This window comes from Orcinus orca, chromosome 1 (assembly GCF_937001465.1).
Source record: "Orcinus orca chromosome 1, mOrcOrc1.1, whole genome shotgun sequence".
Lineage (NCBI taxonomy): Eukaryota > Metazoa > Chordata > Mammalia > Artiodactyla > Delphinidae > Orcinus > Orcinus orca.
The window spans coordinates 56,796,248-56,820,696 of record NC_064559.1 but is presented as its reverse complement, the minus strand read 5'-3'; the positions used below and the strand labels follow the sequence as shown (position 1 = coordinate 56,820,696).

Genomic DNA, 24,449 nt, shown 5'->3' with positions numbered 1-24,449 from the left:
CAGAGACTGGGGCGGACACCAGAGTGAGGCCCCTCCTTCCAGGGGCGGGGCAAGCAGACGGGCGGGGCGGGCGCGGGAGCAAACCTCTGAGTCACCGGCCACCAACGCCCGGGAGGGAGGGTGGTGTCGCTTACCGCCTGGACCCGGAGCGCACCACCCCCTGAGCAGAAGAACTGGTCCACCAGCGCCTCGGCGCCCAGCGGGCAAGTGGTCAGATGGTGAATTGGAAAATTTCTGACGTTTCCATCCAATCCCGCGCTTACCTCTCCCCCTTGGCTTTCTCTTAGCCTCGTCCCTCTGCTCTTGTTTCTTTTTCACATCTCTCCTCCTCCACCCCAGAAGAATTTGTTCTTATCCTGTTTTATCCTGGTTCTTGATCACACCAGCTTTGCCCTAGTCATTTCCCTCACAGACTACCCCAAAGAGTTCAGCCTCCCAGCAGGGGTAAACAGCCCAAAGGCCTGGACACTCACTGCCCCAAAACGCCTCTCCAGGCCTATGAGACCAATTAAGAGCTGTCTGGGGCAGGACAGAAAAAGATTCAGCCCTTAAAAGAGCTATTGGATCTAAAGCTAACCTTATGATTATTTGAAGTTTCTTCTCCATTATGGAAAAGAAGCCATTTTCATTTTGGGTAAAATGGGAGTCCCCTTTCAAGACAATTCGGTTTAGCCAAACCCTTGCTTTTAAGAAAGGAGAGAAATGGAATTCTTTTCATACCATACAGTCCTAATTTCAAAATAAATCGTTTAGAATAGAGGAGAGAGATGGTCCTCAAGTAAGCACCCAGCTAATACTCTTGTTCATTATCACCCTCCCCCTGCTTTTTTTTTTGTTTTTTCTTCAGGTCTGGCCAAGTGAGCAGAGATTTCGCTTTCCTGTCCTTTCTTCATTGCATACATCCCCAATACCAAGAGAAGTACTATATTTAGAGAAGCTTCTGCTTTTAAGGTGATAAATTCAATTACTGTAACAGCTAGTGTTCCTATATTATTTGTAAATAATATATCACACACCTTCCTAAACTCTAAGCAGGGAAGAGTTCTTTTTAGTTGCTAACACCCTCCTGCTACTCAGATTTCAGCTTCTTTTAGAAGACCTATTGATGTTTTTCTGCTGATTGGAATTTACTCTCTTTGAAGTGGGCTAAATCTGTAACCATCTCTTCAACCCGCTAAATAGTAACCCCAGTCCTACAAAGAGCAAATTTCTAGCTACCATGGAGGGATTAGGTTAGTGTGTGCTAATCTAAAGGCTATCCCTCAGCCAGGCCTCAGTCCCCTGCTGGGAAAAAAACAGATTAATCTGTTCCTCCAGTTTTTCCTCCTCCTCCCTTCTCACTCCTAGGGAACCTTCCACAACAGAAGGTTTTAGCGGCTGTTGCTAGGCAAACATGCCAACTTCCCTGTTTAGGTGAGGAAACTTTCAATAGAATCAACCTAGATAATATAATTTCTTTGAACTATTAATAGTTACACCTCAACAGGTAGACCCCCTTCAATGTTCCCTTAAAAAAATATGATTTTTAAGTTAAATTTGTTTTTATTTCATAAATATTTCAGTTAAAAATAAGGTTAAAATGGAGGGGCTTCCCAAAATTCATTTTAATGGTATAATTAAACAAAAATTTGGCAAAAAAAGGAGAAGAGCAGCTCTGAAGAAAACACTTAAGTGTTTGCAATAAAAACTAATCTACAAAAAGTCATTTCTATGCTTTGAACTCCCCAGATAAGGTAGACATATAAGTTACAGTGAATAATTTATCCCTTGAGACTGAGTCTATTTAGAAGAAAGATAATATGGTTATTCAGTGAAAAAAAAAAAATATTCTGGGTTTTATTCCCAAATTAACTCTGTAAAAATTTTAGGTGGTGAATTAAGCTCTTTTTTCCTGATTTTGCTGTTTAAAATTTTTGCTATGTTATTGTTAAATAATAGTGACAGTTTTTAGGATGTTGAGAGTTAATATGAATATTAAATAATTATGTTAAAATTTAAATTATATTTAGCTTCTAAAGTCTTAAAATTGTATAATTTGTTTTCATCCAGTGAAATTTGTATTAATACAGCAAAATAGTGCCTGAGAAGTACCTTAAGCTAAGCTAAGAATGAATTACTAAAGACAAACAGCTTAAATGTCTCATAGTCATTTGTGCTTAGAAATCACTATTTTGTAGCTTTAACACAATTTAAACAATTTGGTTTTATTTTATATTTTATTATCTAGTTCTAGAAATTTAGACTCTGCCTCGGCCTCCACCACTGATATACTATGAAAATTAAATGCGTCATTTCATGTAAAGGATTTAGAACAGCACATGGCACATAGTAAGTACCCAAATGTTTTTTAAAAACCCATTTTAGGTATGTCATTATAGTCTTTAGTTTCTTTTTTTTTTTTTTTTTCCTACTTAAAGATGTATTTTTGTTTTTGTTTTTGTTTCTTGCGGTATGCGGGCCTCTCACTGTTGTGGCCTACTCCCGTTGCGGAGCACAGGCTCTGGACGCACAGGCTCAGCGGCCATGGCTCATGGGCCCAGCCGCTCCGCGGCATGTGGGATCTTCCCGGACTGGGGCACGAACCTGTGTCCCCTGCATCGGCAGGCGGACTATCAACCGCTGCGCCACCAGGGAAGCCCAGTCTTTAGTTTCTTGATCAGTCAATTAAGGATGACAAGTAACCAAATACAGTTTTGCTCTTAGCATGAACCCTAAAAAAAAATTAATGCTAATAAGGCCTTATGAATCTTTTAAATGTATTTTCTGATATACCTGTACTATAATGTTCTTCCTTTGATTATTTATTTATTTAGAATAGCCTATGCTTTTTCGTTTATGCTAAGTGATTTTTTAAGTTACCACATGCTTTCAAATTGCTCTGGAATGTGTAATTATCAACCTAAAGCATTAGTTGTCGTATAGGACTAGAAAAGACCTAAGATACCAACCCACTTACTGCGACAGCTGAAACAGAGACTAAGAAAAGTTAGATCATGTATCTGCACAACTCTTTGTTATAGATAAACGCCATGTTATTGAGGAGGGGGTCAGAGAGTGGGAAGGAGTGGAATAGGAGGAAAAAATTCAAAAATGAATGAGTCATGTGTCCCTGCCTTGAAGAAATGTTAACAATCTAGTACAAGGAATACAATGAGAAGTACATGTCAACTACTAGAGTACAAAATAGCTTGGTGATTATTGCATTAAAAAGTATAAAGTTCTATGAAAGTTAAAAGGAAAAGCTAGTAGGAATCTTTATTCTAATATCATAGAACATACCTTTTAACAGATGTCAATACAATGTATTAGATCTGTACCCGGAGGCATACAAGTACAATCAGCTTTTAATACAGGGCTAATTGGAGGATATGAGAATAGAGTTTGGATTAACTCTATTAAAGTACAGCTAGGCCCTGAGACTTCTCCAGTGTAAATCATTTATGTATGGGGAGGGAATGACATCCTCAAACAGGAACACATGCACAAAATAGGGGGTACTGGAGCTGAGTCATTTGGATTTTCTCAATTGCTTTAGGTAAAGTAAGTGTGGGAGGCTAATTTAGTCCTCCCCTTCCCACCCTCCTCTTTTCCTATACATAGATTCTCCATAATCTACTTTCTCCCCCAGTCTACACTCTTCTTACCAGTGTTCATTAAGGTAAATCTGTAGAGTAAGAAATAAAGATGTCCCAAGGAAATATGAGGAAGTCAATAGTTTCTGACCTACCCTTAATCTTTAGAGTCCAGTCCCAAAACAGGCCCAAGTCAGTAACTGCAAACTAAACCTAAGGGACTGCCTTAGATTCGGGGAAACAATCCAAAGTGATCATGGCAGATGTAGCCCAAGTTAGTTCTGGGATTTCTGGAACTAGGTCCCTGTAGACTTGATTCTAAAAGAGCTAAAGAAAATGTTTCCGAGTCCTGCCTGAAATTGCTTTTGAACTGGCCTACCTTCTATGAATTGAGAATATCTGAATTTTAACCGATCTCCTGAGACATATTCCAGGGTGATAGTAAACAGCACCCCTTTATGAAAGAGACATCAGACAACTTTCAGCAGAGAGGGGCATTCTAGGCATTACTTTAAACAGTGTCATAGGAGAAAGCAGCTCCACTTTTCACTTGGGCAAAACTCACTGGAATATTGTTGGTTTTCATTATTGTATTAGTTTGCTAGGGCTGTTGTAACAAATACCACAGACTGGATAACTTAAACATCAGAAATTTTCTCAAAATTCTGGAGGCTAGAGGTCCAAAATCAAAGAGTAGACAGGCTTGGTTTCTTCCAAGACCTCTCTTTTTGGCTTGTCGATGGCCATCTTCTTCTGTCTTCACATGGTCTTCACTGTGTCTATGTACTAATCGCTTCTTATAGAGACACCAGGCATGTTGGATTAAGCCCTACCCATATGACCTTATTTTACCTTAATTATCTCCTTAAAGGCCCTATCTCCAAATCCAGTCACATTCCGAGGTACTGGGGGTTAGGACTATAACATATGACTTTGGTGGTGGGAGCGTGTGGGATGAATGGACACAATTCAGCCCATAACAATAATAAACGCTCATTTTTAGAGTATCATACTTATGAATAAAAGGCACCCTTATGAGGGTACAATTTTAAATCTACCCAATGAAATCTGAAGCTTTTCTTTTTCTGATTACTCCTTGCATCATAAAATATCAATGCTTTTGGGGGTATAAATTAGCAACAATAAATAGGATACTAGAATTTTTAAAAAAAACTGATTATCAAAATTATCTGAGTCACATCACAATGAGAATTAGCAGAAAACAAGTACCAGAACGTGAACAGACCCAAGATTAGTATGAAAGGATTAAACTTTGTTTATAGGGTTAATGATTTGAAGATCATTTAGAGCTCTGCCTAAATAAGCAATTATAGATACACTGAGGTCAAATACATATTGTAACCAAATGATATCATCTAGCAAAAATGGACGTTCAATATTTCTTAGAAATTATTAGATTTGTCATGTCATGAGTAACCAGTTAAGAAAAAGTTGAACATTGGTGTATAAATCATTCAGGAAACCAGAATTTGAAAGTTGTGCTTTAGGCAAGATGGAAAGGAAACTTCCTTTTGCTCTATGCCTTAATTTCTAGAATCTGGACGTGGGGAAGTCTTCAGAGTTCTTTACGATGTTCCAAGAGGTTAGGGATTAAAGATGAGCTCTACAAATTGGAGGCAGGTCACGAACCAGAAAGAAAGATGTTCCTATGGTGCGCTCCTCATTGAAGATGAATACTTAGCTTCATGTTACTCCATGAGTTTATTTCCCTTTTGATACCCTCTAGGTTTGAATAACATCTTATTTGAATGTTCCAGTCTTTTCTCAGCTGTGCTACCTTCTATCAACAGGAGAGTTCTGCAGCCATACTTAGCCCAATCATTCTTTTTTTTTTTTTTTTTATGTGGACCATTTTTAAAGTCTTTATTGAATTTGTTACAATATTGCTTCTATTTTATGTTTTGGCTTTTTGGCCACCAGGCATGCGGGATCCTAGCTCCCCAACCAGGGATTGAACCCTCACCCCCTGCATTGAAAGGCGAAGTCTTAACCACTGGACCGCCAGGGAAGTCCCCAGCCAGTCATTCTTATGCAGGTCAGTGTAGCATCAGTAATGGGAAATACCTACAGCTCTCCCAGAGAAAAAGCACATCTCAGGGGATAAGAGTCAGAGTCTCTTTCCACCTGGATATTTTTCTTCTGTTGTCAATCTGGGATAGGTAGAAAAACCTAGTGCAAACTCTTGTTCCACTTACTGGCTGTGTTAGCTTGTACAAGTTAACCTTAGAATACTTCCATTTCCTTTACTATAAAATAAGGATTGTAAAATGTATCTAAGATGGTTTTTATGGAGATAAATGAGAAAATACATGTAGAGCGTCTAGGGCAATGCCTGACATCTAATAGCCAATGAATGAAAATTATTGAAATTATACTAGGTACTGTGTATTGCATTAGGCTGATGATTCTCAATTTTGTGTGAACTTTTAAAAGCTCTATATCTCCAGCTCTGACCATAGACATTTTGTTTTTTTTAAGAAATTTATTTATTTATTTTTGGCTGCGTTGGGTCTTCGTTGCTGCGCACGGGCTTTCTCTAGTTGCGGCGAGCGGGGGCTATTCATCGCGGTGGCTTCTCTTGTCGTGGAGCACGGTCTCTAGGCGTGCAGACTTCAGTGCTTGTGGCTTGCGGGCTCTAGAGCCCAGGCTCAGCAGTTGTGGTGCACGGGCTTAGTTGTTCCGCGGCATGTGGGATCTTCCCGAACCAGAGACCGAACCCGTGTCGCCTGCATTGGCAGGCAGATTCTTAACCACTGCGCCACCAAGGAAGTCCCACCATAGACCTTTTGACCCCTTTTGGGGTGTTGGTGTGGGGCCAGGGATTTTTTTCTTTTTGGGGATTTTACAGAGGATCCCATCCTGTTATATAAGGTGAGAACCACTGAAGTAGATCCATGGTCAGCAAGGTTTTTTGGTAAATGGCCAGATAGTAAATATTTTAGGCTTTACAGTCTTTTCAGTCTGTCACAACTACTCAACTCTGTCATTATAGCACGAGATCAGATATAGACAGTATGTAAACTAACGAGCATGACTGTGTTCCAATACAACTTTATTTACAGGAACAGAGATAAAGAGATGGTGGTGGGCTCTCTTTGGCCCCCACACTGTTGTTTGTCAGACGTGTCTTATGTGAAGAGAGATTTGATTTGCTGTAGCCAGCGAAAGTCTTTTATTATTATAATGTCTAACAGCAGCTTTAAAAACCTTACATGTAATGACCAATGTTTGGTGTTAAACGCAATTAATTAAACAGACAGAGCTCCTGCCTTTCCAAGGAATTAGTAATCTAAAACAACAACAGCACCGACATAATATTTATAAGTAATCCCGTGTGAGTAATTGTCATGTATACAGATGACTCTACAAGACTAAATGGGAAACTGAGTTCAGAGGTGGGCAGATTTTCCTAATGCTTTTGATTTACAAATATCAGATAAAATCAAAGGAGCACAAGGGCTCATTCAGGAACCAATGTGAAGAGGAGAGCAATGCCCCAGATTAGATCTTACTTTTCAGCAAGAAGCTGTATAAGGGAACATCTTTTTTTGTTTGTTTTTTTCCACTGTTGTTGAGACTTTATTTCCATTTTTATTTGAGATATATCACACCACTGAAATTATTCACAACTAAAAGTTTGCTAAATCTTTCAACATATGTTTCATTTTTAGGATAAATTTGTAGAAGTGGAATTGTTAGATAATAGTTATGCATATATTTGAAGATTTTATAATAGTGCCTAATTGTCCTCCAGAAATCTTGGAATAGTTTTAAGCATAACTTTAATTAATTAATTAATTATAAACAGCTTAACTGAGGTATCATTGGTATATTAAAAAACTGCACATATTTAATGTATACAATTTGATGAGGTTGCACATATGCGTACACCCATGAGGCTATCACCACAATCAAGGTAATAGACATACCACCACATATTTCCTTAGGCTCTTTTGTTTTTTTGATTTTTGTTTTTGTGTTAAGGACATTTCATATGAGATCTACCCTTTTAACACATTTTTTTTAAACATCTTTATTGGAGTATAATTGCTTTACAATGGTCTGTTAGTTTCTGCTTTATAACAAAGTGAATCAGTTATACATATACATATGTCGCCATATCTCTTCCCTCTTGTGTCTCCCTCCCTCCCACCATCCCTATCCCACCCCTCTAGGTGGTCACAAAGCACCGAGCTGATCAGGGAGCATCTTTTAAAGGAGTCCTTTAAATGGGACCTCATGACTCTCCACATGGCTGAATTTGCCTTCTCTCAATGTAATTTCATCAGAATACATTATTGTCAAATTTATCCTCTGAGGTTAGGGGCTATGATATATTCCCTTTATTTGACCTGGAAAAAAGAAAAAGCTTTCCCTTTCTCTATATGAATAGTAAACTTAGAAAAAAAAGTCAATCGATCAATTTGTATGCTTGTGTGTACATGTATATATGGATATGTTTAAATCAAGTTATTGGTGATTTAGTAACCTACTGCCTACAATTGTAGAAATGACACAATAGAAGCTGTCAGATAGAGCAAGATTCTCTTATATCTCCTCATACCCCTGAAAGATAGACATATATAATGGATATTTATAATTTTGTGGCTGCTCATCATTTTACCCTCCCCTCCTTACACTGTTTGGGAATTTTCCATTTGGGAGTTTTTGTGGGTGGCAGAATCTTTTTCTCCCACTACAGGCCAGAAAGTCCAGATATTTGTCTTCTGCCCTCCACCCACCACCTCCTCCCACCTCTGCCCCACAGCAATCCTAGGGTGAGGGAAAATGATCTAAGCTTGGTAGACTGGATGCTCTTACTTGGAACTTTGAATCTGGACTGAGTTACACAGAAGTAAGTAGAATTCATCCCACTCACACCTGTGATACCCAGAATCTGATGGGACAATGGCAGCAATCCCTGGGGTATGTCCAGCATCTACTGGTCATGGCAGTAGTACCCTTACCAGGCCATTTCAGGATTGACTTTAGCTCTGGTTCTGGCCATCTAGCTTCCCTCAATTCCCTTCCTTACAATCAAAACTATGAGCCACTCAGTGTTCTTCCAGAAAATTCCCTTTCTGCTTAAGTTAGCCACTGAGATAGTTTAACATACAAGAGGAAGGGTACAGAAATCAAGGGTTTGCAGAAATAATCCATTTTCTCATTTCTCATATAGTTGACCTTTACTCAGTTTAATGGAGTTATCCATGTTTTTTCTTTCTTTGGGCCCTGATTTCATGACTCTAGTCATTACAGTCTCAAAACTTAAGAGTACATCTGTATCCATTTCACTTAAACTGAAGTGGAGGTATATTAAGTTACGTTTCCTTCTGTTACTCAGTTCATTGATTATACTCAAATAATCAACACTCCTCTCAAGCTTTCAATTTGATTTTTTTTTCTCATTCTGCCAAGAATGTTTAGTGTCTACATTAAAAACTAATATTTCACAGATTTCTGAAGGGGAAAGCCTCCATATAAATATCTCTCTTAGCTAAAAATTATGACAAATGCAAAGTGCTTTTTGTTTTTTCTTGAATTCCTTTTGCTAACAGGCATCTTCTTAATCAAGCATTTCCTCTTTGGTAAAATTACATGGAAAAAGAATTATTTTTAAATTTTTTGCAAAAGTATTTCAACTCCTGTACTTGAAGTGTTCATTTGTGGTTCTTTTCTGCAGAGATTTGTAACCTCGTTTCTGCAGCATCTAATTGAGCATCAAATGTTCTCAACTGATGATAAAAGTCACAAAACAAAATTAATTTGCATCCACTTTATCACAAGCAATCACAACAAATATTGATAACCTGTTTTATGCCAGTCACTATGCTATGGTGATACAGCAATGAACAAGACAGGCAGTGTCTTCCTTGGAGGCCTATGGCCTAGCAGGGAAGATAAAATACATATAAATAATTAAATAACCACAAGCTGGAAGGCCAAAGGGCATATATAACAATGAGAATTGACCTAGCCTGAGATGAATAGAGAAGTCCTAGTGACAGTTAGGGAATTCCCTGTTGGTCCAGTGATTAGGACTCTGCCTTTCCACTGCAGGGGGCATGGGTTCTTTTTCTGGTCGGGGAACTAAGATCCTTCATGCCGCTTCGTGGCCAAGGGGAAAAACAAAAGTGACAGTTAAGTTGAAAGCTACATGAATAGAATTTAGCTAGGCAAAGAGAGAAAGCAAAATGTTTCTGCCAGAGAAAACAGCATATGCGAGTGCACTGAGGCAGAAGAAGCCTGTGAGAAAGTTTGTAGAATTTTCTTGTTTGACTACGAGAAAGTGTAGAGATTCAGAAGCAGTCTAGCAAAGAAGATGCTGCAGAGGTAGGCAGGTAGGCATTGGAGGCCAAAGTAGGAGTTTTTGAACTTTATTTTGATAGATTTGCTAGATAAAATACAGGATGTTGAATTAAATGTATATTTCAGATATATACCTGAAATTTATATTTCAGATAAACAATATTTTAGCATAAGTCCCAAATATTACACTGAACATACTTTACACTAAAAAAATTATCTGTTATTTATATGAAATTTAAATTTAACTGGACATCCTGCTTGCAAAACCTGGCAACTCCATTTTAATAGCAATGTGAGGTCTGAAAGGCAAAGGAGGGAAATGATAAAATTTGCTTGTTGAAAAATTACTAATTATAGAGTGGAAGATGTATTTGAGGCAGAGCAAAAGTACATGAGAAGATCTTGATCAGTCCCTCTTTCTTAAACCTTCTCTTCCTTTGCCTTCTTATGTAATCACACCTGGTTTCTCTCCCATCTCTCTACTACTCCATAGTCTCCTTTAGTCGGTCCACCTTTTTTTTTTTTTGCGGTACGCTGGCCTGTCACTGCTGTGGCCTCTCCCCTTGCGGAGCATGGGCTCCGAACGTGCAGGCTCAGCGGCCATGTCTCACGGGCCCAGCCACTTGGCAGCATGTGGGATCTTCCTGGACCGGGGCACGAACCCGCGTCCCCTGCATTGGCAGGCGGACTCTCAACCACTGCGCCACCAGGGAAGCCCCGGTGTACCTATTTTATTAGACATTTAAATGTTGGTGTTCTAAGACTGACCACAGAGTTTGCAAGGATATGGAGCAACTAGTTTTTTCATGTGTTGTTAGTAAGAGTGTGAAATGCTTTGGAAAAAGGTTTGGAAGTTTCTTATAAAAACAAAACATCTATGATCTAGCCATCCCACTTGTGGGTATATATTCAAAAGAATTGAAAGCAGGATCTCAAAGAGATATTTGCACACCCATGTTCACTGCAGTCTTTTTAAAAAAATTTATTTATCATTGCAGTCTTATTCACATTAGACAAGGGGTAGAAGTAGTCCAATGTTCCTCTACTGATGACTGGATAAAGGAAGTGTGGTATATACACAGATGGAATATTATTTAGCCTTAAGAAAGAAGGAGGGCTTCCCTGGTGGCACAGTGGTTAAGAATCCGCCTGCCAATACAGGGGACACGGGTTTGATCCCTGGTCCGGGAAGATCCCACATGCCGCAGAGCAACTAAGCCCGTGCACCACAACTACTGAGCCTGCGCTCTAGAGCCTGCAAGCCACAACTTCTGAGCCTGTGTGCCACAGCTACTGAAGCCCGCGCCTAGAGCCCGTGCTCTGCAACAAGAGAAGCCACCGCAATGAGAAGCCTGCGCACCGCAACGAAGAATAGCCCCCACTCGCCGCAACTAAGAAAGCCGGTGTGCAGCAACGAAGACCCAACGCAGCCAAAAGTAAATTAAAAAAAGAAAGAAAGAAAGAAAGAAAAATCCTGTCACATGCTGCAACATGGATGGACCTTGAGGATATTATGTGAAGTGAAATAAACCAGTCATGAAAAGACAAATACCGTATGGTTCCATGGTATCTAGATTAGGTCAAATTCATGGAAACATAGAGTGGAGTAGTGGTTGCCGGGGAGGGAAGAGGGGAAAGTTGGGAGTTGCTTAACGGGTATAGAGTTTCAGTTTTGCAAGATGAAAAAGTTCTAGAGATCTGTTACACAACAACGTGAGTATAGTTAACACCACTGAACTGAACACTTAAAAATGGTTATGGGGGTAAATTAATTTGTGTTTTTTCTCATAATTTAAAAAATTATTTAAAAAATACTATTATAGAAGGATGCAAAAATCCTGTCCATGCAAGGGAGTTTCTTGACTCCTTGAGTAGCTTTTGCAGACTGTAAATTGGATTTTCCTCATCATGTGACCTCAAAAGAATTCAGACATATTTAATCCAGAAACAAATTTCAATTAGGGGAAGGATTGCAAGTCTATAAACATCATTTTGCTTCTAGATTAGCTGGATATACAGAAGGAGTTTTCTATATTTACATATATTTAACACAAATGATCATGGAACAGTACTTGTGTAAATATAATGGGTGGGGGTTCAGATCAGGACAATGCCTGGGATGGATTCTTGTGCTATGATGCTAACATGTAAAATAAAGATTCTATCACAAAAGAACAAAAACGAAACTAAACTAAACCAGAGCAACCATCTACCGACCTTCTGACTCACGAGCAATTCCACTTCTAGATATTTACTCAAGAGAAGTGAAAACATACGTCCACAAAGATTTATACAGAAATGCTCATAGCAGCTTCATTCATGATGGTATCACACTGGAAATAGCATTTAAGTGTCCATCAATAGAAGAAAAGCTAAACAAACCATGGTGTAGCCATACAATAAAATAAGACTCATCAAGAAAAAGGAACAAACTAATCATACATGCAACAACAGGAATGAATCTCAAAAATAATATGCTGAATAAAAGAAACCTTACATACAAGAAAGAGTATATACTGTATGATTCCATTTATATGAAGTTCCAGAAGGCAATCTTTGGTGGAAAAATATCAGAATTATGGTTGCTTCTATGGAAGAGGGGATAGAGACTGACTGGAAAGGGACTTGCGGGGATTTTCTAGGGTAATCATAATGGCTAAATATTGATAGGAATTTGCATTAAATAGGCAAGTATGCATTTGTTGAAATTCAGCAAATAGTGCATTTAGGGTTGGCACATTTCATTATATGTAAATTTCAACTTAAAAAAGAACCATATCCTTAAAAAACTAAAAATAGAACTACCGTATGACCCAGCAATCCCAGTACTGGCCGTATACCCCGAGAAAACCATAATTCAAAAAGAGTCATGTACCACAATATTCATTGCAGCACTATTTACAATAGCCAGGATTTGGAAGCAACCTAAGTGTCCATCAAAAGATGAATGGATAAAGAGGATGTGGCACACGTATACAGTGGAATATTACTCAGCCATAGAAAGAAATGAAATTGAGTTATTTGTAGTGAGGGGGATGGACCTAGAGTCTGTAATACAGAATGAAGTAAGTCAGAAAGAGAAAAACAAATACTGTATGCTAACACATATATATGGAATCTAAAAAAAAAAAAAATGGTTCTGAAGAACCTAGGGGCAGGACAGGAATAAAGACACAGATGTAGAGAATGGACTTGAGAACACGGGGATGGGGAAGGGTAAGCTGGGATGAAGTGAGAGAGTAGCATTGTCATATATACATTACCAAATGTAAAATAGATAGCTAGTGGGAAGCAGCTGCATAGCACCGGGAGATCAGCTCGGTGCTTTGCGACCACCTAGAGGGGTGGGATAAGGAGTGGGGATGGAGATGCAAGAGAGAGGGGATATGGAGATATATGTATGCATATAGCTGATTCACTTTGTTATACAGCAGAAACTAACACATTGTAAAGCAATTATACTCCAATAAAGATGTTTAAAAAAATAAAAATAAAAAAGAACCTTAAATAACTTTTGAACTCTAGTTGATGTGCATGCTGAAGTGTTTAGGAGTGAGAGGTACAAATATCTACAGCTTACTTTGAAATGCATCAAAAAGTAAGATGCCTTGATAGATGGATAGAAGAACAGACAGATAAATAGATATGGGATAAAGCAAATATAGTAAAATGCTAATCGTAGAATCTTGGCGGTAGGTATATGGATGCTCACAGTGTGACTCCTTATGTTTAAAAATTTTCATCATAGAGTGTTGTGAGGAAATTATGTTCTTCAAAGCTTAGTTTTAGGCCCCCTGTTCGTCTCTATTCTGTTCCCTCTTCCTGTCCAATCTCATCCACTCCTATGACTTCAAATACCAGCTTGCACATTTGTATCATTATCCCAGATCTATCTGCTACTTGACATCTCACTTAGACGTCTAGTAGACATCTCAAACTCAGCATTTCAAAACAGACTTACTTACATTTATCTTCTTCCTGCTCCAAACCTGCATTTCTAGTGTTTCTCACCTCAGTAAATTACGCCACCATCCAGTCATGTGCCCATGCCATAAATCTAGACACCTCCTCAATATTTAGGTCTTCCTTACATCCAAACAATCACTAAATGGTGACAATTATTTGATTATTCCTAAATTTGTATTAGAATGCATTGAATCCTCTCTACTCCTTACACCAAAGAGGTCCCAGCTGCCATATTTTATATTGGCTATTACAATTGTCTCCTAACTGATCTCTCCTCTTCTGTCTTCAATTCAAGAAGCACACTGATTCTCTCAAAACATAAACTGATCATGTCATTTCCTGGCACAAAACTCTTCAATGGCTTCTCATCACACTTGAAATAAACATCCATGGCATATGCTATGGGCTGAATTGTGTACCCCCCCCGCCCCAAATTCATATGCTGAAGCTCTAACCTCCCATGGATTGTATTGGAGATAGTGCCTTTAAGGAGGTAATTAGGATTAAGGGTGGACCCCTGATCTGACAGAACTGGTGCCCTAATAAGAAGAGGAAGAGATACCAGAGCTCTCTCCCTACCACATAGGGACACAGCAAGAAGGCAGCTGTCTGCAAGCCAGTAAGAGAAGTCACACCAGAACCTGCCCATGCTGGAACTTGGATCTTGGACTTGCATCCTCCAGAACTGGGAGAAAATAAGTTTCTCTTGGGCTTCCCTGGTGGCGCAGTGGTTGAGAGTCCACCTGCCGATGCAGGGGACACGGGTTTGTGCCCCAGTCTGGGAAGATCCCACATGCTGCGGAGCGGCTGGGCCCGTGAGCTGTGGCCGCTGGGCCTGCGCGTCCGGAGCCTGTGCTCCACAACGGGAGAGGCCACAACAGTGAGAGGTCCGCGTACCGCAAAAAAATAAAAAAAATAAGTTTCTCTTGCTTCAGCCACCCAGGCTTTTGTGGCATCCAGAGCTGACGAATGCAGAATAGAAGGCCATGTATGCTCTGGCCCCAGCCAATTTCTCCAGCTCATGTCTCACTCTTTTCCCCTTTGATCTCTACTACAGCTTCTCTTGCTTTATTTCATCTCCAAAACATGGCATGCTCCCTCTTGTCTCAGGGCCTTCATACCTGCTGTTCCTTCTGCCTGGAAATTCTTCCCCTCACTCTTCATCTGGCTAATTCCTGTTCATCCTTTAGTTTCTAATGTCTCTTGTTCAGGGTGGCCTTCCCTGATTTCTCAGTCTAAATTGAGTGGCTCTCTCAAAGTAGCCTCTAATTTTTCTTGATAAGAAAAGTTTGTAACTATATAGCTTATTGTGCAATAATAGGTTTAATATTTCCCTTCCCTTAGAATTTAAGTTTAGTACATGTAGCAACTGTGTGTCTTATTCATTGTTGTATCATTGGGGACAAAAAAATGTCTGTATATTAGGGCCTCGGGAAATATTTGTTGAATGAATAAATAATTAAATAATGATTGCAGACACATATTCCTTAAGTTAGGTAAGTGTTCTTTTTACATTATGAATATTGAAAAGCAGGTTATGAAACCATGTATATAATATGATTCTTTTTAATCATATAAACAGAGAACAATACTATTAGTGACTTAGACCCTCCTGCTGAAAGCAACAAAATACGTTGGTTAAATATTTTCTTAAAAATGATCTTGTATATATACATGAGCTGGCAAGAAAGTGAAGAATATTCAGACCAAGTTCTGAATAAAGCCAGGAGCTCTGAGCTTTACAAGAAACTCTGAGAGTTTTCTCCTTGAGAACATTTGCTGAATTTTCCTCTCTTCGTAAACTCAGTTTCCATGGCCCAGAAGGACTAGGGGCACAAAAGACAAAGCAAGAGTCAAAATATAAAGTCTAACATGAGAGTTTTCCCTCCTAAAGCCAGGATCCAGAGGGCTGTACCCTCAGTATTAGGATGAACTATAAATGAATGCTTCTTCTCTCCTTGGGACTGCAAAAAATTACATATTTTAAACTTTGGTGATGAATGGAGGGGAGAAATTTTCCTCTGAAAATTGATTACCACCAGCCAACCCTTTTGCAGGTTTATAGTTTGAATTCTCACTTCTTGAGTAGGCCAAAAATATCTCAAGCCAATCATTTCATTTAAAGTGGCTCTTGACTAGTTTGCTCTAGACACCTGACAGAAGTAAAGGCAATTTTTTTTCTGGAGGAATCTACCTGCATCCCAGGCCTCAAGAATTTCATTGAGAGTTCAAATAAAAAAGTATAATTCACAGTAAAAACAAGAAAAATAATAATAATGTCAATAAGCAATAATCACCCAAGATAATAAGGCATCATGAACAGAAATGGCAGAGTCAGATCCATGGAATTTTCAGTTGTTGAATTATTCAACACAGAAAATCTGTAAGTAATTTTAATGTTTCTAGGGAGAAATAAAACTTTAAAGCATGAATCAAGAGTAGGCAGATTCAAAATAGAATGAAACATCTATTTCTGATACTGATGGACTAGGGAGCTCAAATCAACCCTCTTTTGAGAACTAGAAAAGCTGGTCAAAATATTTTTGAAATCTTGAAGACATGAGAGCACTTAAAAGATGGTGAAGAATTACAACAGCCATATGTAATAAATTTGAAAATCTAAATTAAATACAAAAATATCTAAAACTATAAAATTTCAAAATTGACATGAGAACTTGAATAAACATTAAGTTTAAAGAAATTAAAATGGTAGTTAAGACCGCCCCCCAACAAAAATAAAAACAAAACGGGTCAAAATATTCTTATGGGTGAGTTTACTAAACATTTGAGGGGCAACTAATTCTTGCTTCGTAGAAGTTTTTTCCAGAAACCAAGAAAGAACAAAAGATTCCCAGCTCATTTTAAAAGAAAGCTATAGTCTTGATTTCAAAACACAATAAAGACAATACAATAAAAGAACATTGTAGGTCAACTTACGATATAGATGCAAAATTGAACTAGAGCTGTGTTCACATGAGTGACTCACAATGTCGAGTGAAAGGGGCAAATCTTAGAAGAATGTAATCACTATGATTCCACTTAAAGTTCAAAAGCATTCAAAACTAAATAATATGCTATTTAAGGATATATACACAAGTGATTAAGAATATAAAGAAAACAGGAACTATTAATACATTAATTAAAATTGAGGACAGTGTTCACTTTGGTAGTAATAAGGGAGTTCCTGGGTGGAAATATTCTGCTTCTTGCCCTGGGTAGTGAATACATACATGTCATTGTATCATTATTCTTTAACTGTATAATTTCGTTCATTATTTTATGTACATTATATATTACACAATTTTTAAAATTTGAAAAATTTAGAAGTCATAGAAACATCAGAATAGAGAACCGAAAGCACTGTCTTCTCCTCTCAGGGAATTTGCTAATAAAAGGAGGTTTAAGTTAAAATAAATAAATAAATAAATAAACCCTATGATATTTTGAACTTGACATTCCAGATAATGACAAAGAAATTAGTGTGAGTACTTTTCCAAAATTTGGTTAAATCACCAAAATACAATTAGACTATCCACTAACTTCCTATCCATCACAATGGATGAATCACTTGTTCACAATCACAGTCACATAATTCCCCTGAAATTGCTTGCTTGGTCTACTCAAATATATTTGCATTTTCAAAGATACAGTCCCTTAGCTACATATGCTTTGTACTTTTTCTTTTTTTAAAATTAATTAATTAATTTATTTTTGGCTGTGTTGGGTCTTCGTTGCTGTGCGCGGGCTTTCTCTAGTTGCTGTGAGTGGGGACCACTCTTTGTTGTGGTGCGCGGGCTTCTCATTGTCGTGGCTTCTCTTGTTGCGGAGCATGGGCTCTAGGTGCACAGGCTTCGGTAGTTGTGGCATGTGGGTTCAGCAGTTGTGGCTCGCGGGCTCTAGAGCTCAGGATCAGTAGTTGTGGTGCATGGGCTTAGTTGCTCCTCAGCATGTGGGATCTTCCCGGGCCAGGGCTTGAACCTGTGTCCCTTGCATTGGCAGACAGATTTTTAACCACTGCGCCACCAGGGAAGCCCCTGTACTTTATCTTAAATGGTTAATATTGTGGTATGACTGTTACCATGTACATAGGCAAGCATTTTATATGTGTAAAGCACCTCATAATTTTTTTTTTGATGAGATGCAGAAACCTCCATGGCATTTTTCCAATTTAGACTCTTTAACCGCAGGTAACCTTGATATTGATAAAGTTACTCAGAGGTCCAGTGATGCCCATATTTTTAATCAGCTTAAAAACTTCTAAGACATGCTATTGGAGATGCAAAAATTAAACATATCCTAGTGGCAGGGACAACCACTATCACCATCACCACCACTACCACTGTCACTAACATCATTGTAACAATAAAGCATTCCCCATGTCTAGATGTTGTGCTGAAAGTTTTATGTTCATTATGTTGAATCTTTATAATCCTGGAAGATGGGTATTGTTATCACAATTTTACAGAATGAGACACAGGTTTGGAAGGGTTAAGTAACTCAACCCAAATAAAAGAGAATAAATAGCAGAGCTAAGATTCAAAGCCAGTTCTGCTCATTCCAACGTACTAGGTCTACACTATAACAGTGTTGACTCTCTTGGCCATCCCCAAGTAAACTGAAGATTTGACTCAGTTAATGATAAGATACAGAGCTGGTCCTGAACCTCTCTGCCCTCAGATCCATTTCTTGCCCTTCTCTGATTTTCTCTGTATCGCAGGGAAGACTTACTTTCCTGTGTCAGCTGGATTCCTGGTATGTTTGCCTAAGGGGAGGAGTTTGGAGAGCAGGAAGGAAAAGAAGCCAGGTTATTTCTCATCAAACCCCCTTCTAACTGCTTCAGGTGGCATCTTAGGCATCAGCCATTTCTTTCATGGTTCCAGCTGCTTTCTGGGCAGGCTTCCACCGGGTAACCCCTAGTCCTTGGGCTCCTTTAACACTCCTTTCTCCCTTTGACCCTTTAGCCTAGTGACATCCTACTGTGGCTAATCTAAAGCAAGAGCCTTGGGTACATAAATGAGTGTGTTTGTTCTTCTTGGCTCTATCACCCACGGCCACCACTAACTGGACCAGGGGAGTGCCTCTGACCCAAGAACAGCCAACTATTGGCTGGCTGGCTTCCTATGAGAGAACCTGGAGCAGAGAGCTTTGCCATTAGGACCTTAGCAACAATCTATCTGTTGTTTGATTTGTAGACTTAGGGGGTCAGTTAGTTGGTAGGATCAAAGGCAGAAAGTCACCGGGAAAGAAAAAGAGACAGAGAGAAAAGACATCATGTCAATTGCAGAGCACTCAGGAGAGATTAGCAAGCTCTTGCTTTATCTGTGCCAGACCCTGAAGAAACTTCCAGTTCAGAAACCACATTACAGTCTCTGTCCACTTCAGCTATACTCAGGTTCCCTTTACTCTTGTGTGACCCCATGATTGTGCCACTTTCCACTTCCCTGGTTGGCTGAAACTAGTGGCTGAGATTTCTGCTTTATTTTGTTTTTAAAAATTTCCCCAGGTATCCTTTCAATAAACCATTTACTACCTGACATAATCTGAGTGTGTTTATATTTTCTGCAACCAATGTAACAACATAAAACAGTTTTTAAAGCATTTTCGTATTTCTTCCATCTTATCTACACTTCAGCTCTATGAGGTAGGCAGGCTAGAAATTTTAATTATCATTTTAAAAATTCAAGCTTCAGATTAAATAACTTGTCCAAGGTCACTGGGCTAAGTCATAGAGCCAAGACTAGCAATCAGGTGTTTTGATTTTTGTGTCAGGTACTAAAAGCCTACTTTTCTCTAATTTCCTGTAAACACACAAGTACACACACATCACCAGTGATTTATTTAGCAGGAAAACAGATATTCAGACTTACTAGGTATGGGATGCTCATTATTGGGTATCCAAGTGTCCTTTGAGTTATTAGGTAATTTATATCTCCAGGCATCTTTATGATAATGTAATGTCTCTCCTGTTTTACAGAAAAAAAGGCCAAGTTGAGTCATAATAGGCAGATATTCCACAATTGAAAACCAGACAAGCCCATTCATTCATTCAGAAACATTTACTGGGAATCCACTCCATGGTGAAAACTTGCTAAGTGCTGGGGTACAGATAAGAATAAAACATCATCCCTTGTAGGAATTTTCAACCCAAAGCAGGAGAGATATAAGTAGCAAGTAAAATAACAATACAGCACAAGAGGGGCAACAGATACATACCAGATGAAGGTTTGGTGAACTCTATGGGTGTAGGTGACAGGGAAGCCTCTCTGGAGGAAATAACACTGACCTGAATTTAAAAAGTTGAATAGGATTATCAGTATTTAATGGTAAAAAGGAAAAGGATGTTACAAAGAGATTGAAAAGAACAGCCAGCATGGAAGAAGAGAATGAGGAGAGGTGGTGGCCCAAACACCAAGGGAGAGGATGCCAAGGAAGGCTAGAGAAACGGGTTAAAAAAACAGAAGTATCTATCAAGCAACATATCTACTAAGACGTGCTCAACGGACCTGGTGAGCAGGAAGCTCTTGGCACCCTTTTCCAGGGCTGTTTCATAAGGAAGAGGGTATGGCAATTAAGCCAAAATGCAGTGGGTTTCAGAGTAAAAGGGAGGTAAAATAGTAGAGGTATCAAGTGTTTCAGGAATCCCAGAAATGAATGAAAATTGTGCCAGACTTCTCTAAAATTGGAAAAGGGTTAGAGAACATAAAATGGCATGAGGAATGAATGGAATATGGGAGAAGAATATCTAAGGAACTTATCTATTTGGAAAATCATTGATAACTAATTTTCTGGCATGCTTTCCATTTAGTAGCTATAGAAGTGTCATTGGCCTATGTGTCCTTCCCTCTTCCCCATTCTCAAATTAGTATACATGTATCATATGGGCCACTCCCTATCTTCTTCTTAGGGTACACTACAGAGAGTTTAATTCCTACCAACATCTATATGATCAGTGGCCATTTGACACACCATGAGGCACAGAAAGCATGAACTCGGGATTCATACTACCTTGATCTGAATCCTATCTCCACTTTCTATCTATGTGGTCTTGTGCAAATTACTTAATCTCTTTGTTTCTCACTTTCCTTATCTGTAAGGTAAGGATAATAATAATACCACTTCATAGCATAGTTGGGAGGTTTAAATGAGTTACAACATATGAAATGCTTAGAACAGTGCTTAGAACATAGAAAGCAGTATACACTGTAGCTGTTTAGTAGTAGTGGTAGTATTTGTGGGAACAATAAAACAGAATGTTTGAAATTGAAATTATGCTGGAAAATCTAGGATTTTTGTGTGCACGTGTGGGTGGTAGAAGTCCAAATCACTAAATGGGTAACTTTATTGGCTCATGTAACTGTGTTGGATTATTTAGGCAGGGGGAGATTTATTCTCTCTGCATCTCTTAGGACTGTTACTTTTTGTCTCGTGGCATCATTCTCTTCTGTAGCAGAAAGGGGAGGGAGGATGTGGTTAGTAGTCCAGGGCTACATTCTGATAGTCCATAGTGCAAAAGCAAGAGAAGCTCCCCCCTCTCAATCCCATTCTCAGCACAGTATGCAGGAAAGTCCAGGAGAGGAAGGGTATGGCCCAACCTGCGGCATGTACCCACCCTTGTGGTTGGGAAAATGGGGACCTTGATTAATAACTCCAAGACCACATGGAACCAGAAGAAGGGGGCTAGGCAGATAAATCTATGTTATAATATTCAATATCTTTAAAAATCACATGCTGAGAATTCCCTGCAGTCCAGTGGTTAGGACTCCGCACTTCCACCGCAGGGGGCACAGGTTCGATCCCTGGTTGGGAAACTAAGATCCCACATGCCATATGGAGTGGCCAAAAAAATAGAAATTAATTAATTAATTTAAAAAAAGTAAAATAAAATTACATGCTCACCATACTTTGACTTTTTTTTTTTTTGCGGTACGCGGGCCTCTCACTGTTGTGGCCTCTCCCGTTGCGGAGCACAGGCTCCAGACGTGCAGGCTCAACGGCCATAGCTCACGGGCCCAGCCGCTCTGCGGCATGTGGGATCCTCCCGGACCAGGGCACGAACCCGTGTCCCCTGCATCGGCAGGCAGACTCTCAACCACTGCGCCACCAGGGAAGCCATCGAATTCTTATAAGAGACTTATAAATCGGTATTATTATTATTATCTCCATTTTACAAATGAGGAAATGGAAGAAAGAGAAAGATTAAGTTGCTTGCCCAAAGGTCACTCATCAAAAAGCGGTAGATCTGGGAACTGAGCCCTGACAGTCCAACCCAAAATCTGGACTCTTAGGCTGTGCTGCCAAAGAGTAGGAGGAAAAAAACCCACCCAATATAGTTGGATAAGAGAAAACAACTTTTCAAGTATGCTTAGTGGAGATTTTGAAATCAAAGCAAGAGATCAACTTGGTTTTGAACCTTCATAAGATGCTGAAGACCCAGAAATGTTTGTTGGAGTTTGGAGTGAATTTTCAAAAATTCTATCAGTGTTCTAAATCATCCAAAAAATATATCAGATACAATGGGTTTCAATCTCCTAAGAGAACGTCCTTGAAAAAGCATATCTTGCACATTCTTGGGTATTAACTAAGAGCTTATTTGTATTGCAAACAACTTTAGCTACTGAAGGATTGACGACTATCTCTTTGCAGAGCTGAGAGCAAACATCAAGCCGACCTTTAGTTAAGTCAGAAGCTCTGGTTCATAAGATCTTGAGATCCAGTAACACCTCTGAACACCTTTCTTCCCTCAGCTTTATGGGATTCCTCCTATATTCCTTTCTTCTTCACAGTTGCCACTACCCCATCTATTTTTCTCCTTACAAAGCTATCTGAGAAACTACCTCTTCAGCTTTCTTTAACCATGCTTAATGACCTCAAGAAATAAAGCCCAGAAGCCCTTTTTGTTTTCATGGAATGACTGTTAATTGCTATGTGGAAACAAATTTGTGGCCAAAAGAAACTGACAAAAATGGAGAAGTAAGAAATATTTACAAAATCTTGACAAATTCTTTAAATTATTCCTCATATTTTACCAAAATGAGTCAGGAGACTGGGACTAAACTAATTTTATCATAGTCCTACCTAGAACTTGCTTTTTTCATAATTATTATTTATTGAGCAATTAGATGCTGGGCACTGTTTGAAGTATTTTATTGTATGTTAGCGTCTCATGACATCCTTGTGAGGTAGATGCAGTTAGCATCTTACTTCATATGAAGAAACAGGCACATAAGCCTTGGCTATTTGCTCAAGGTGATTTAGTACATAATAGGGTCATGTTTCAAACTGAGGCCACTGCAATATATGGCTACTCTGGTGTAACCAAAATTGGGACAGGTGATTTGACAAGCAGAAGTGTGTAACAGTGTGGGGACCGAGTGGAAGTATGGCTTAGAAGCTAGCTGCTCTGGCAGGCCTTCCTTGGTAGAGTACCTGGTGGATCATCAATGCCCAGTGACTGTTTTTCAGCCCTTTTCATAAACTGGAATTTCTCAATTTCCCAAAGATGATGAGTGTCTTGATGACAGTTCACTCTGACCAAACTTGTAGGACACTAACGTAACAGCCATAATGTTAGGTGATATATTCCTTTCTAGTGTCTGGAAACTCTGACTCTCTGTCTGGGAGTCCCTCTTCCGGTATCATGGAACCTGGAAAACCAGAAAGTTTATTAGTGAGAGTAGAATTGTAGCGAGGGAAGTAAAAAAAATTTCCTCTAGGCTCTGGACATGGCTAGTGAAATACTCCTTCCCCCATGCCAGAAGACACAAGCTGATGGCTCTTGTTGCCAGATCTGATGTCCTTCATGGGTCAGGGGCTGGATGAACACGTCTTGGTAGCTCTCTGGATGTTAGAAAAGAAAAATCTTCCCCACATTCATGCAACAGAAATGGAATGGCAACCGTGGAATTATCATTCAGCTCTGACTCCAAAGCCAGTGTTTTTCACAGCACCCCCACCCCCCCACCCCCGCCAATCCTGTTTTGAAAGGGAGACAACAATAGACCACAGTTAGGATCAGCCAATCAGACAAATGTTTACTCAGTTCCTCTGAAGCCCTCACTCTGTGACCTGCAAAATGTATATCAAGAACAGTCTTTGAAATTGGCAAATTTAAGAGGCAGGTTTACTTAAGTGTGAAATTAAATTGAATGGAATCGCTAAAAATAAAACCAAAAAACAGTCTTTGCCCTCAAAGAGGTTACAGTCTCATCCTGTAGTTAAGAGCAACAAACACAGAAGTCTGTGGCACAAACTCTAGATGCCTAGATGTCAAAAAGGTCAGAAAAGGGCTTCCCTGGTGGTGCAGGGGTTAAGAATCCACCTGCCAATGCAGGGGACACGGGTTCGATCCCTGGTCCGGGAAGACCCCACATGCCACGGAGCAGCTAAGCCCGTGCACCACAACTACTGAGCCTGCGCTCTAGATCCCATGAGCCACAACTACTGAGCCCACGTGCCACAACTACTGAAGCCCGAGCACCTAGAGCCCATGCTCTGCAGAGAAGCCACTGCAATGAGAAGCCCGCGCACCGGGATGAAGAGTAGCCCCCGCTCGCCATAACTAGAGAAAGCCCGCGCACAGCA

General features: G+C 39.4%; 1 long non-coding RNA gene across 1 annotated transcript; it reads left to right on the top strand.

Moving 5' to 3' along the window:
• The first annotated feature begins 4 nt into the window (after window positions 1-4).
• On the top strand, window positions 5-13,338 carry LOC117201265 (uncharacterized). Its single transcript, XR_007479830.1, has 5 exons — window positions 5-218; window positions 848-951; window positions 2,228-2,328; window positions 5,514-5,628; window positions 9,277-13,338. It is a non-coding gene; the product is annotated as an uncharacterized LOC117201265 (long non-coding RNA).
• Window positions 13,339-24,449: the final 11,111 nt, after the last annotated feature.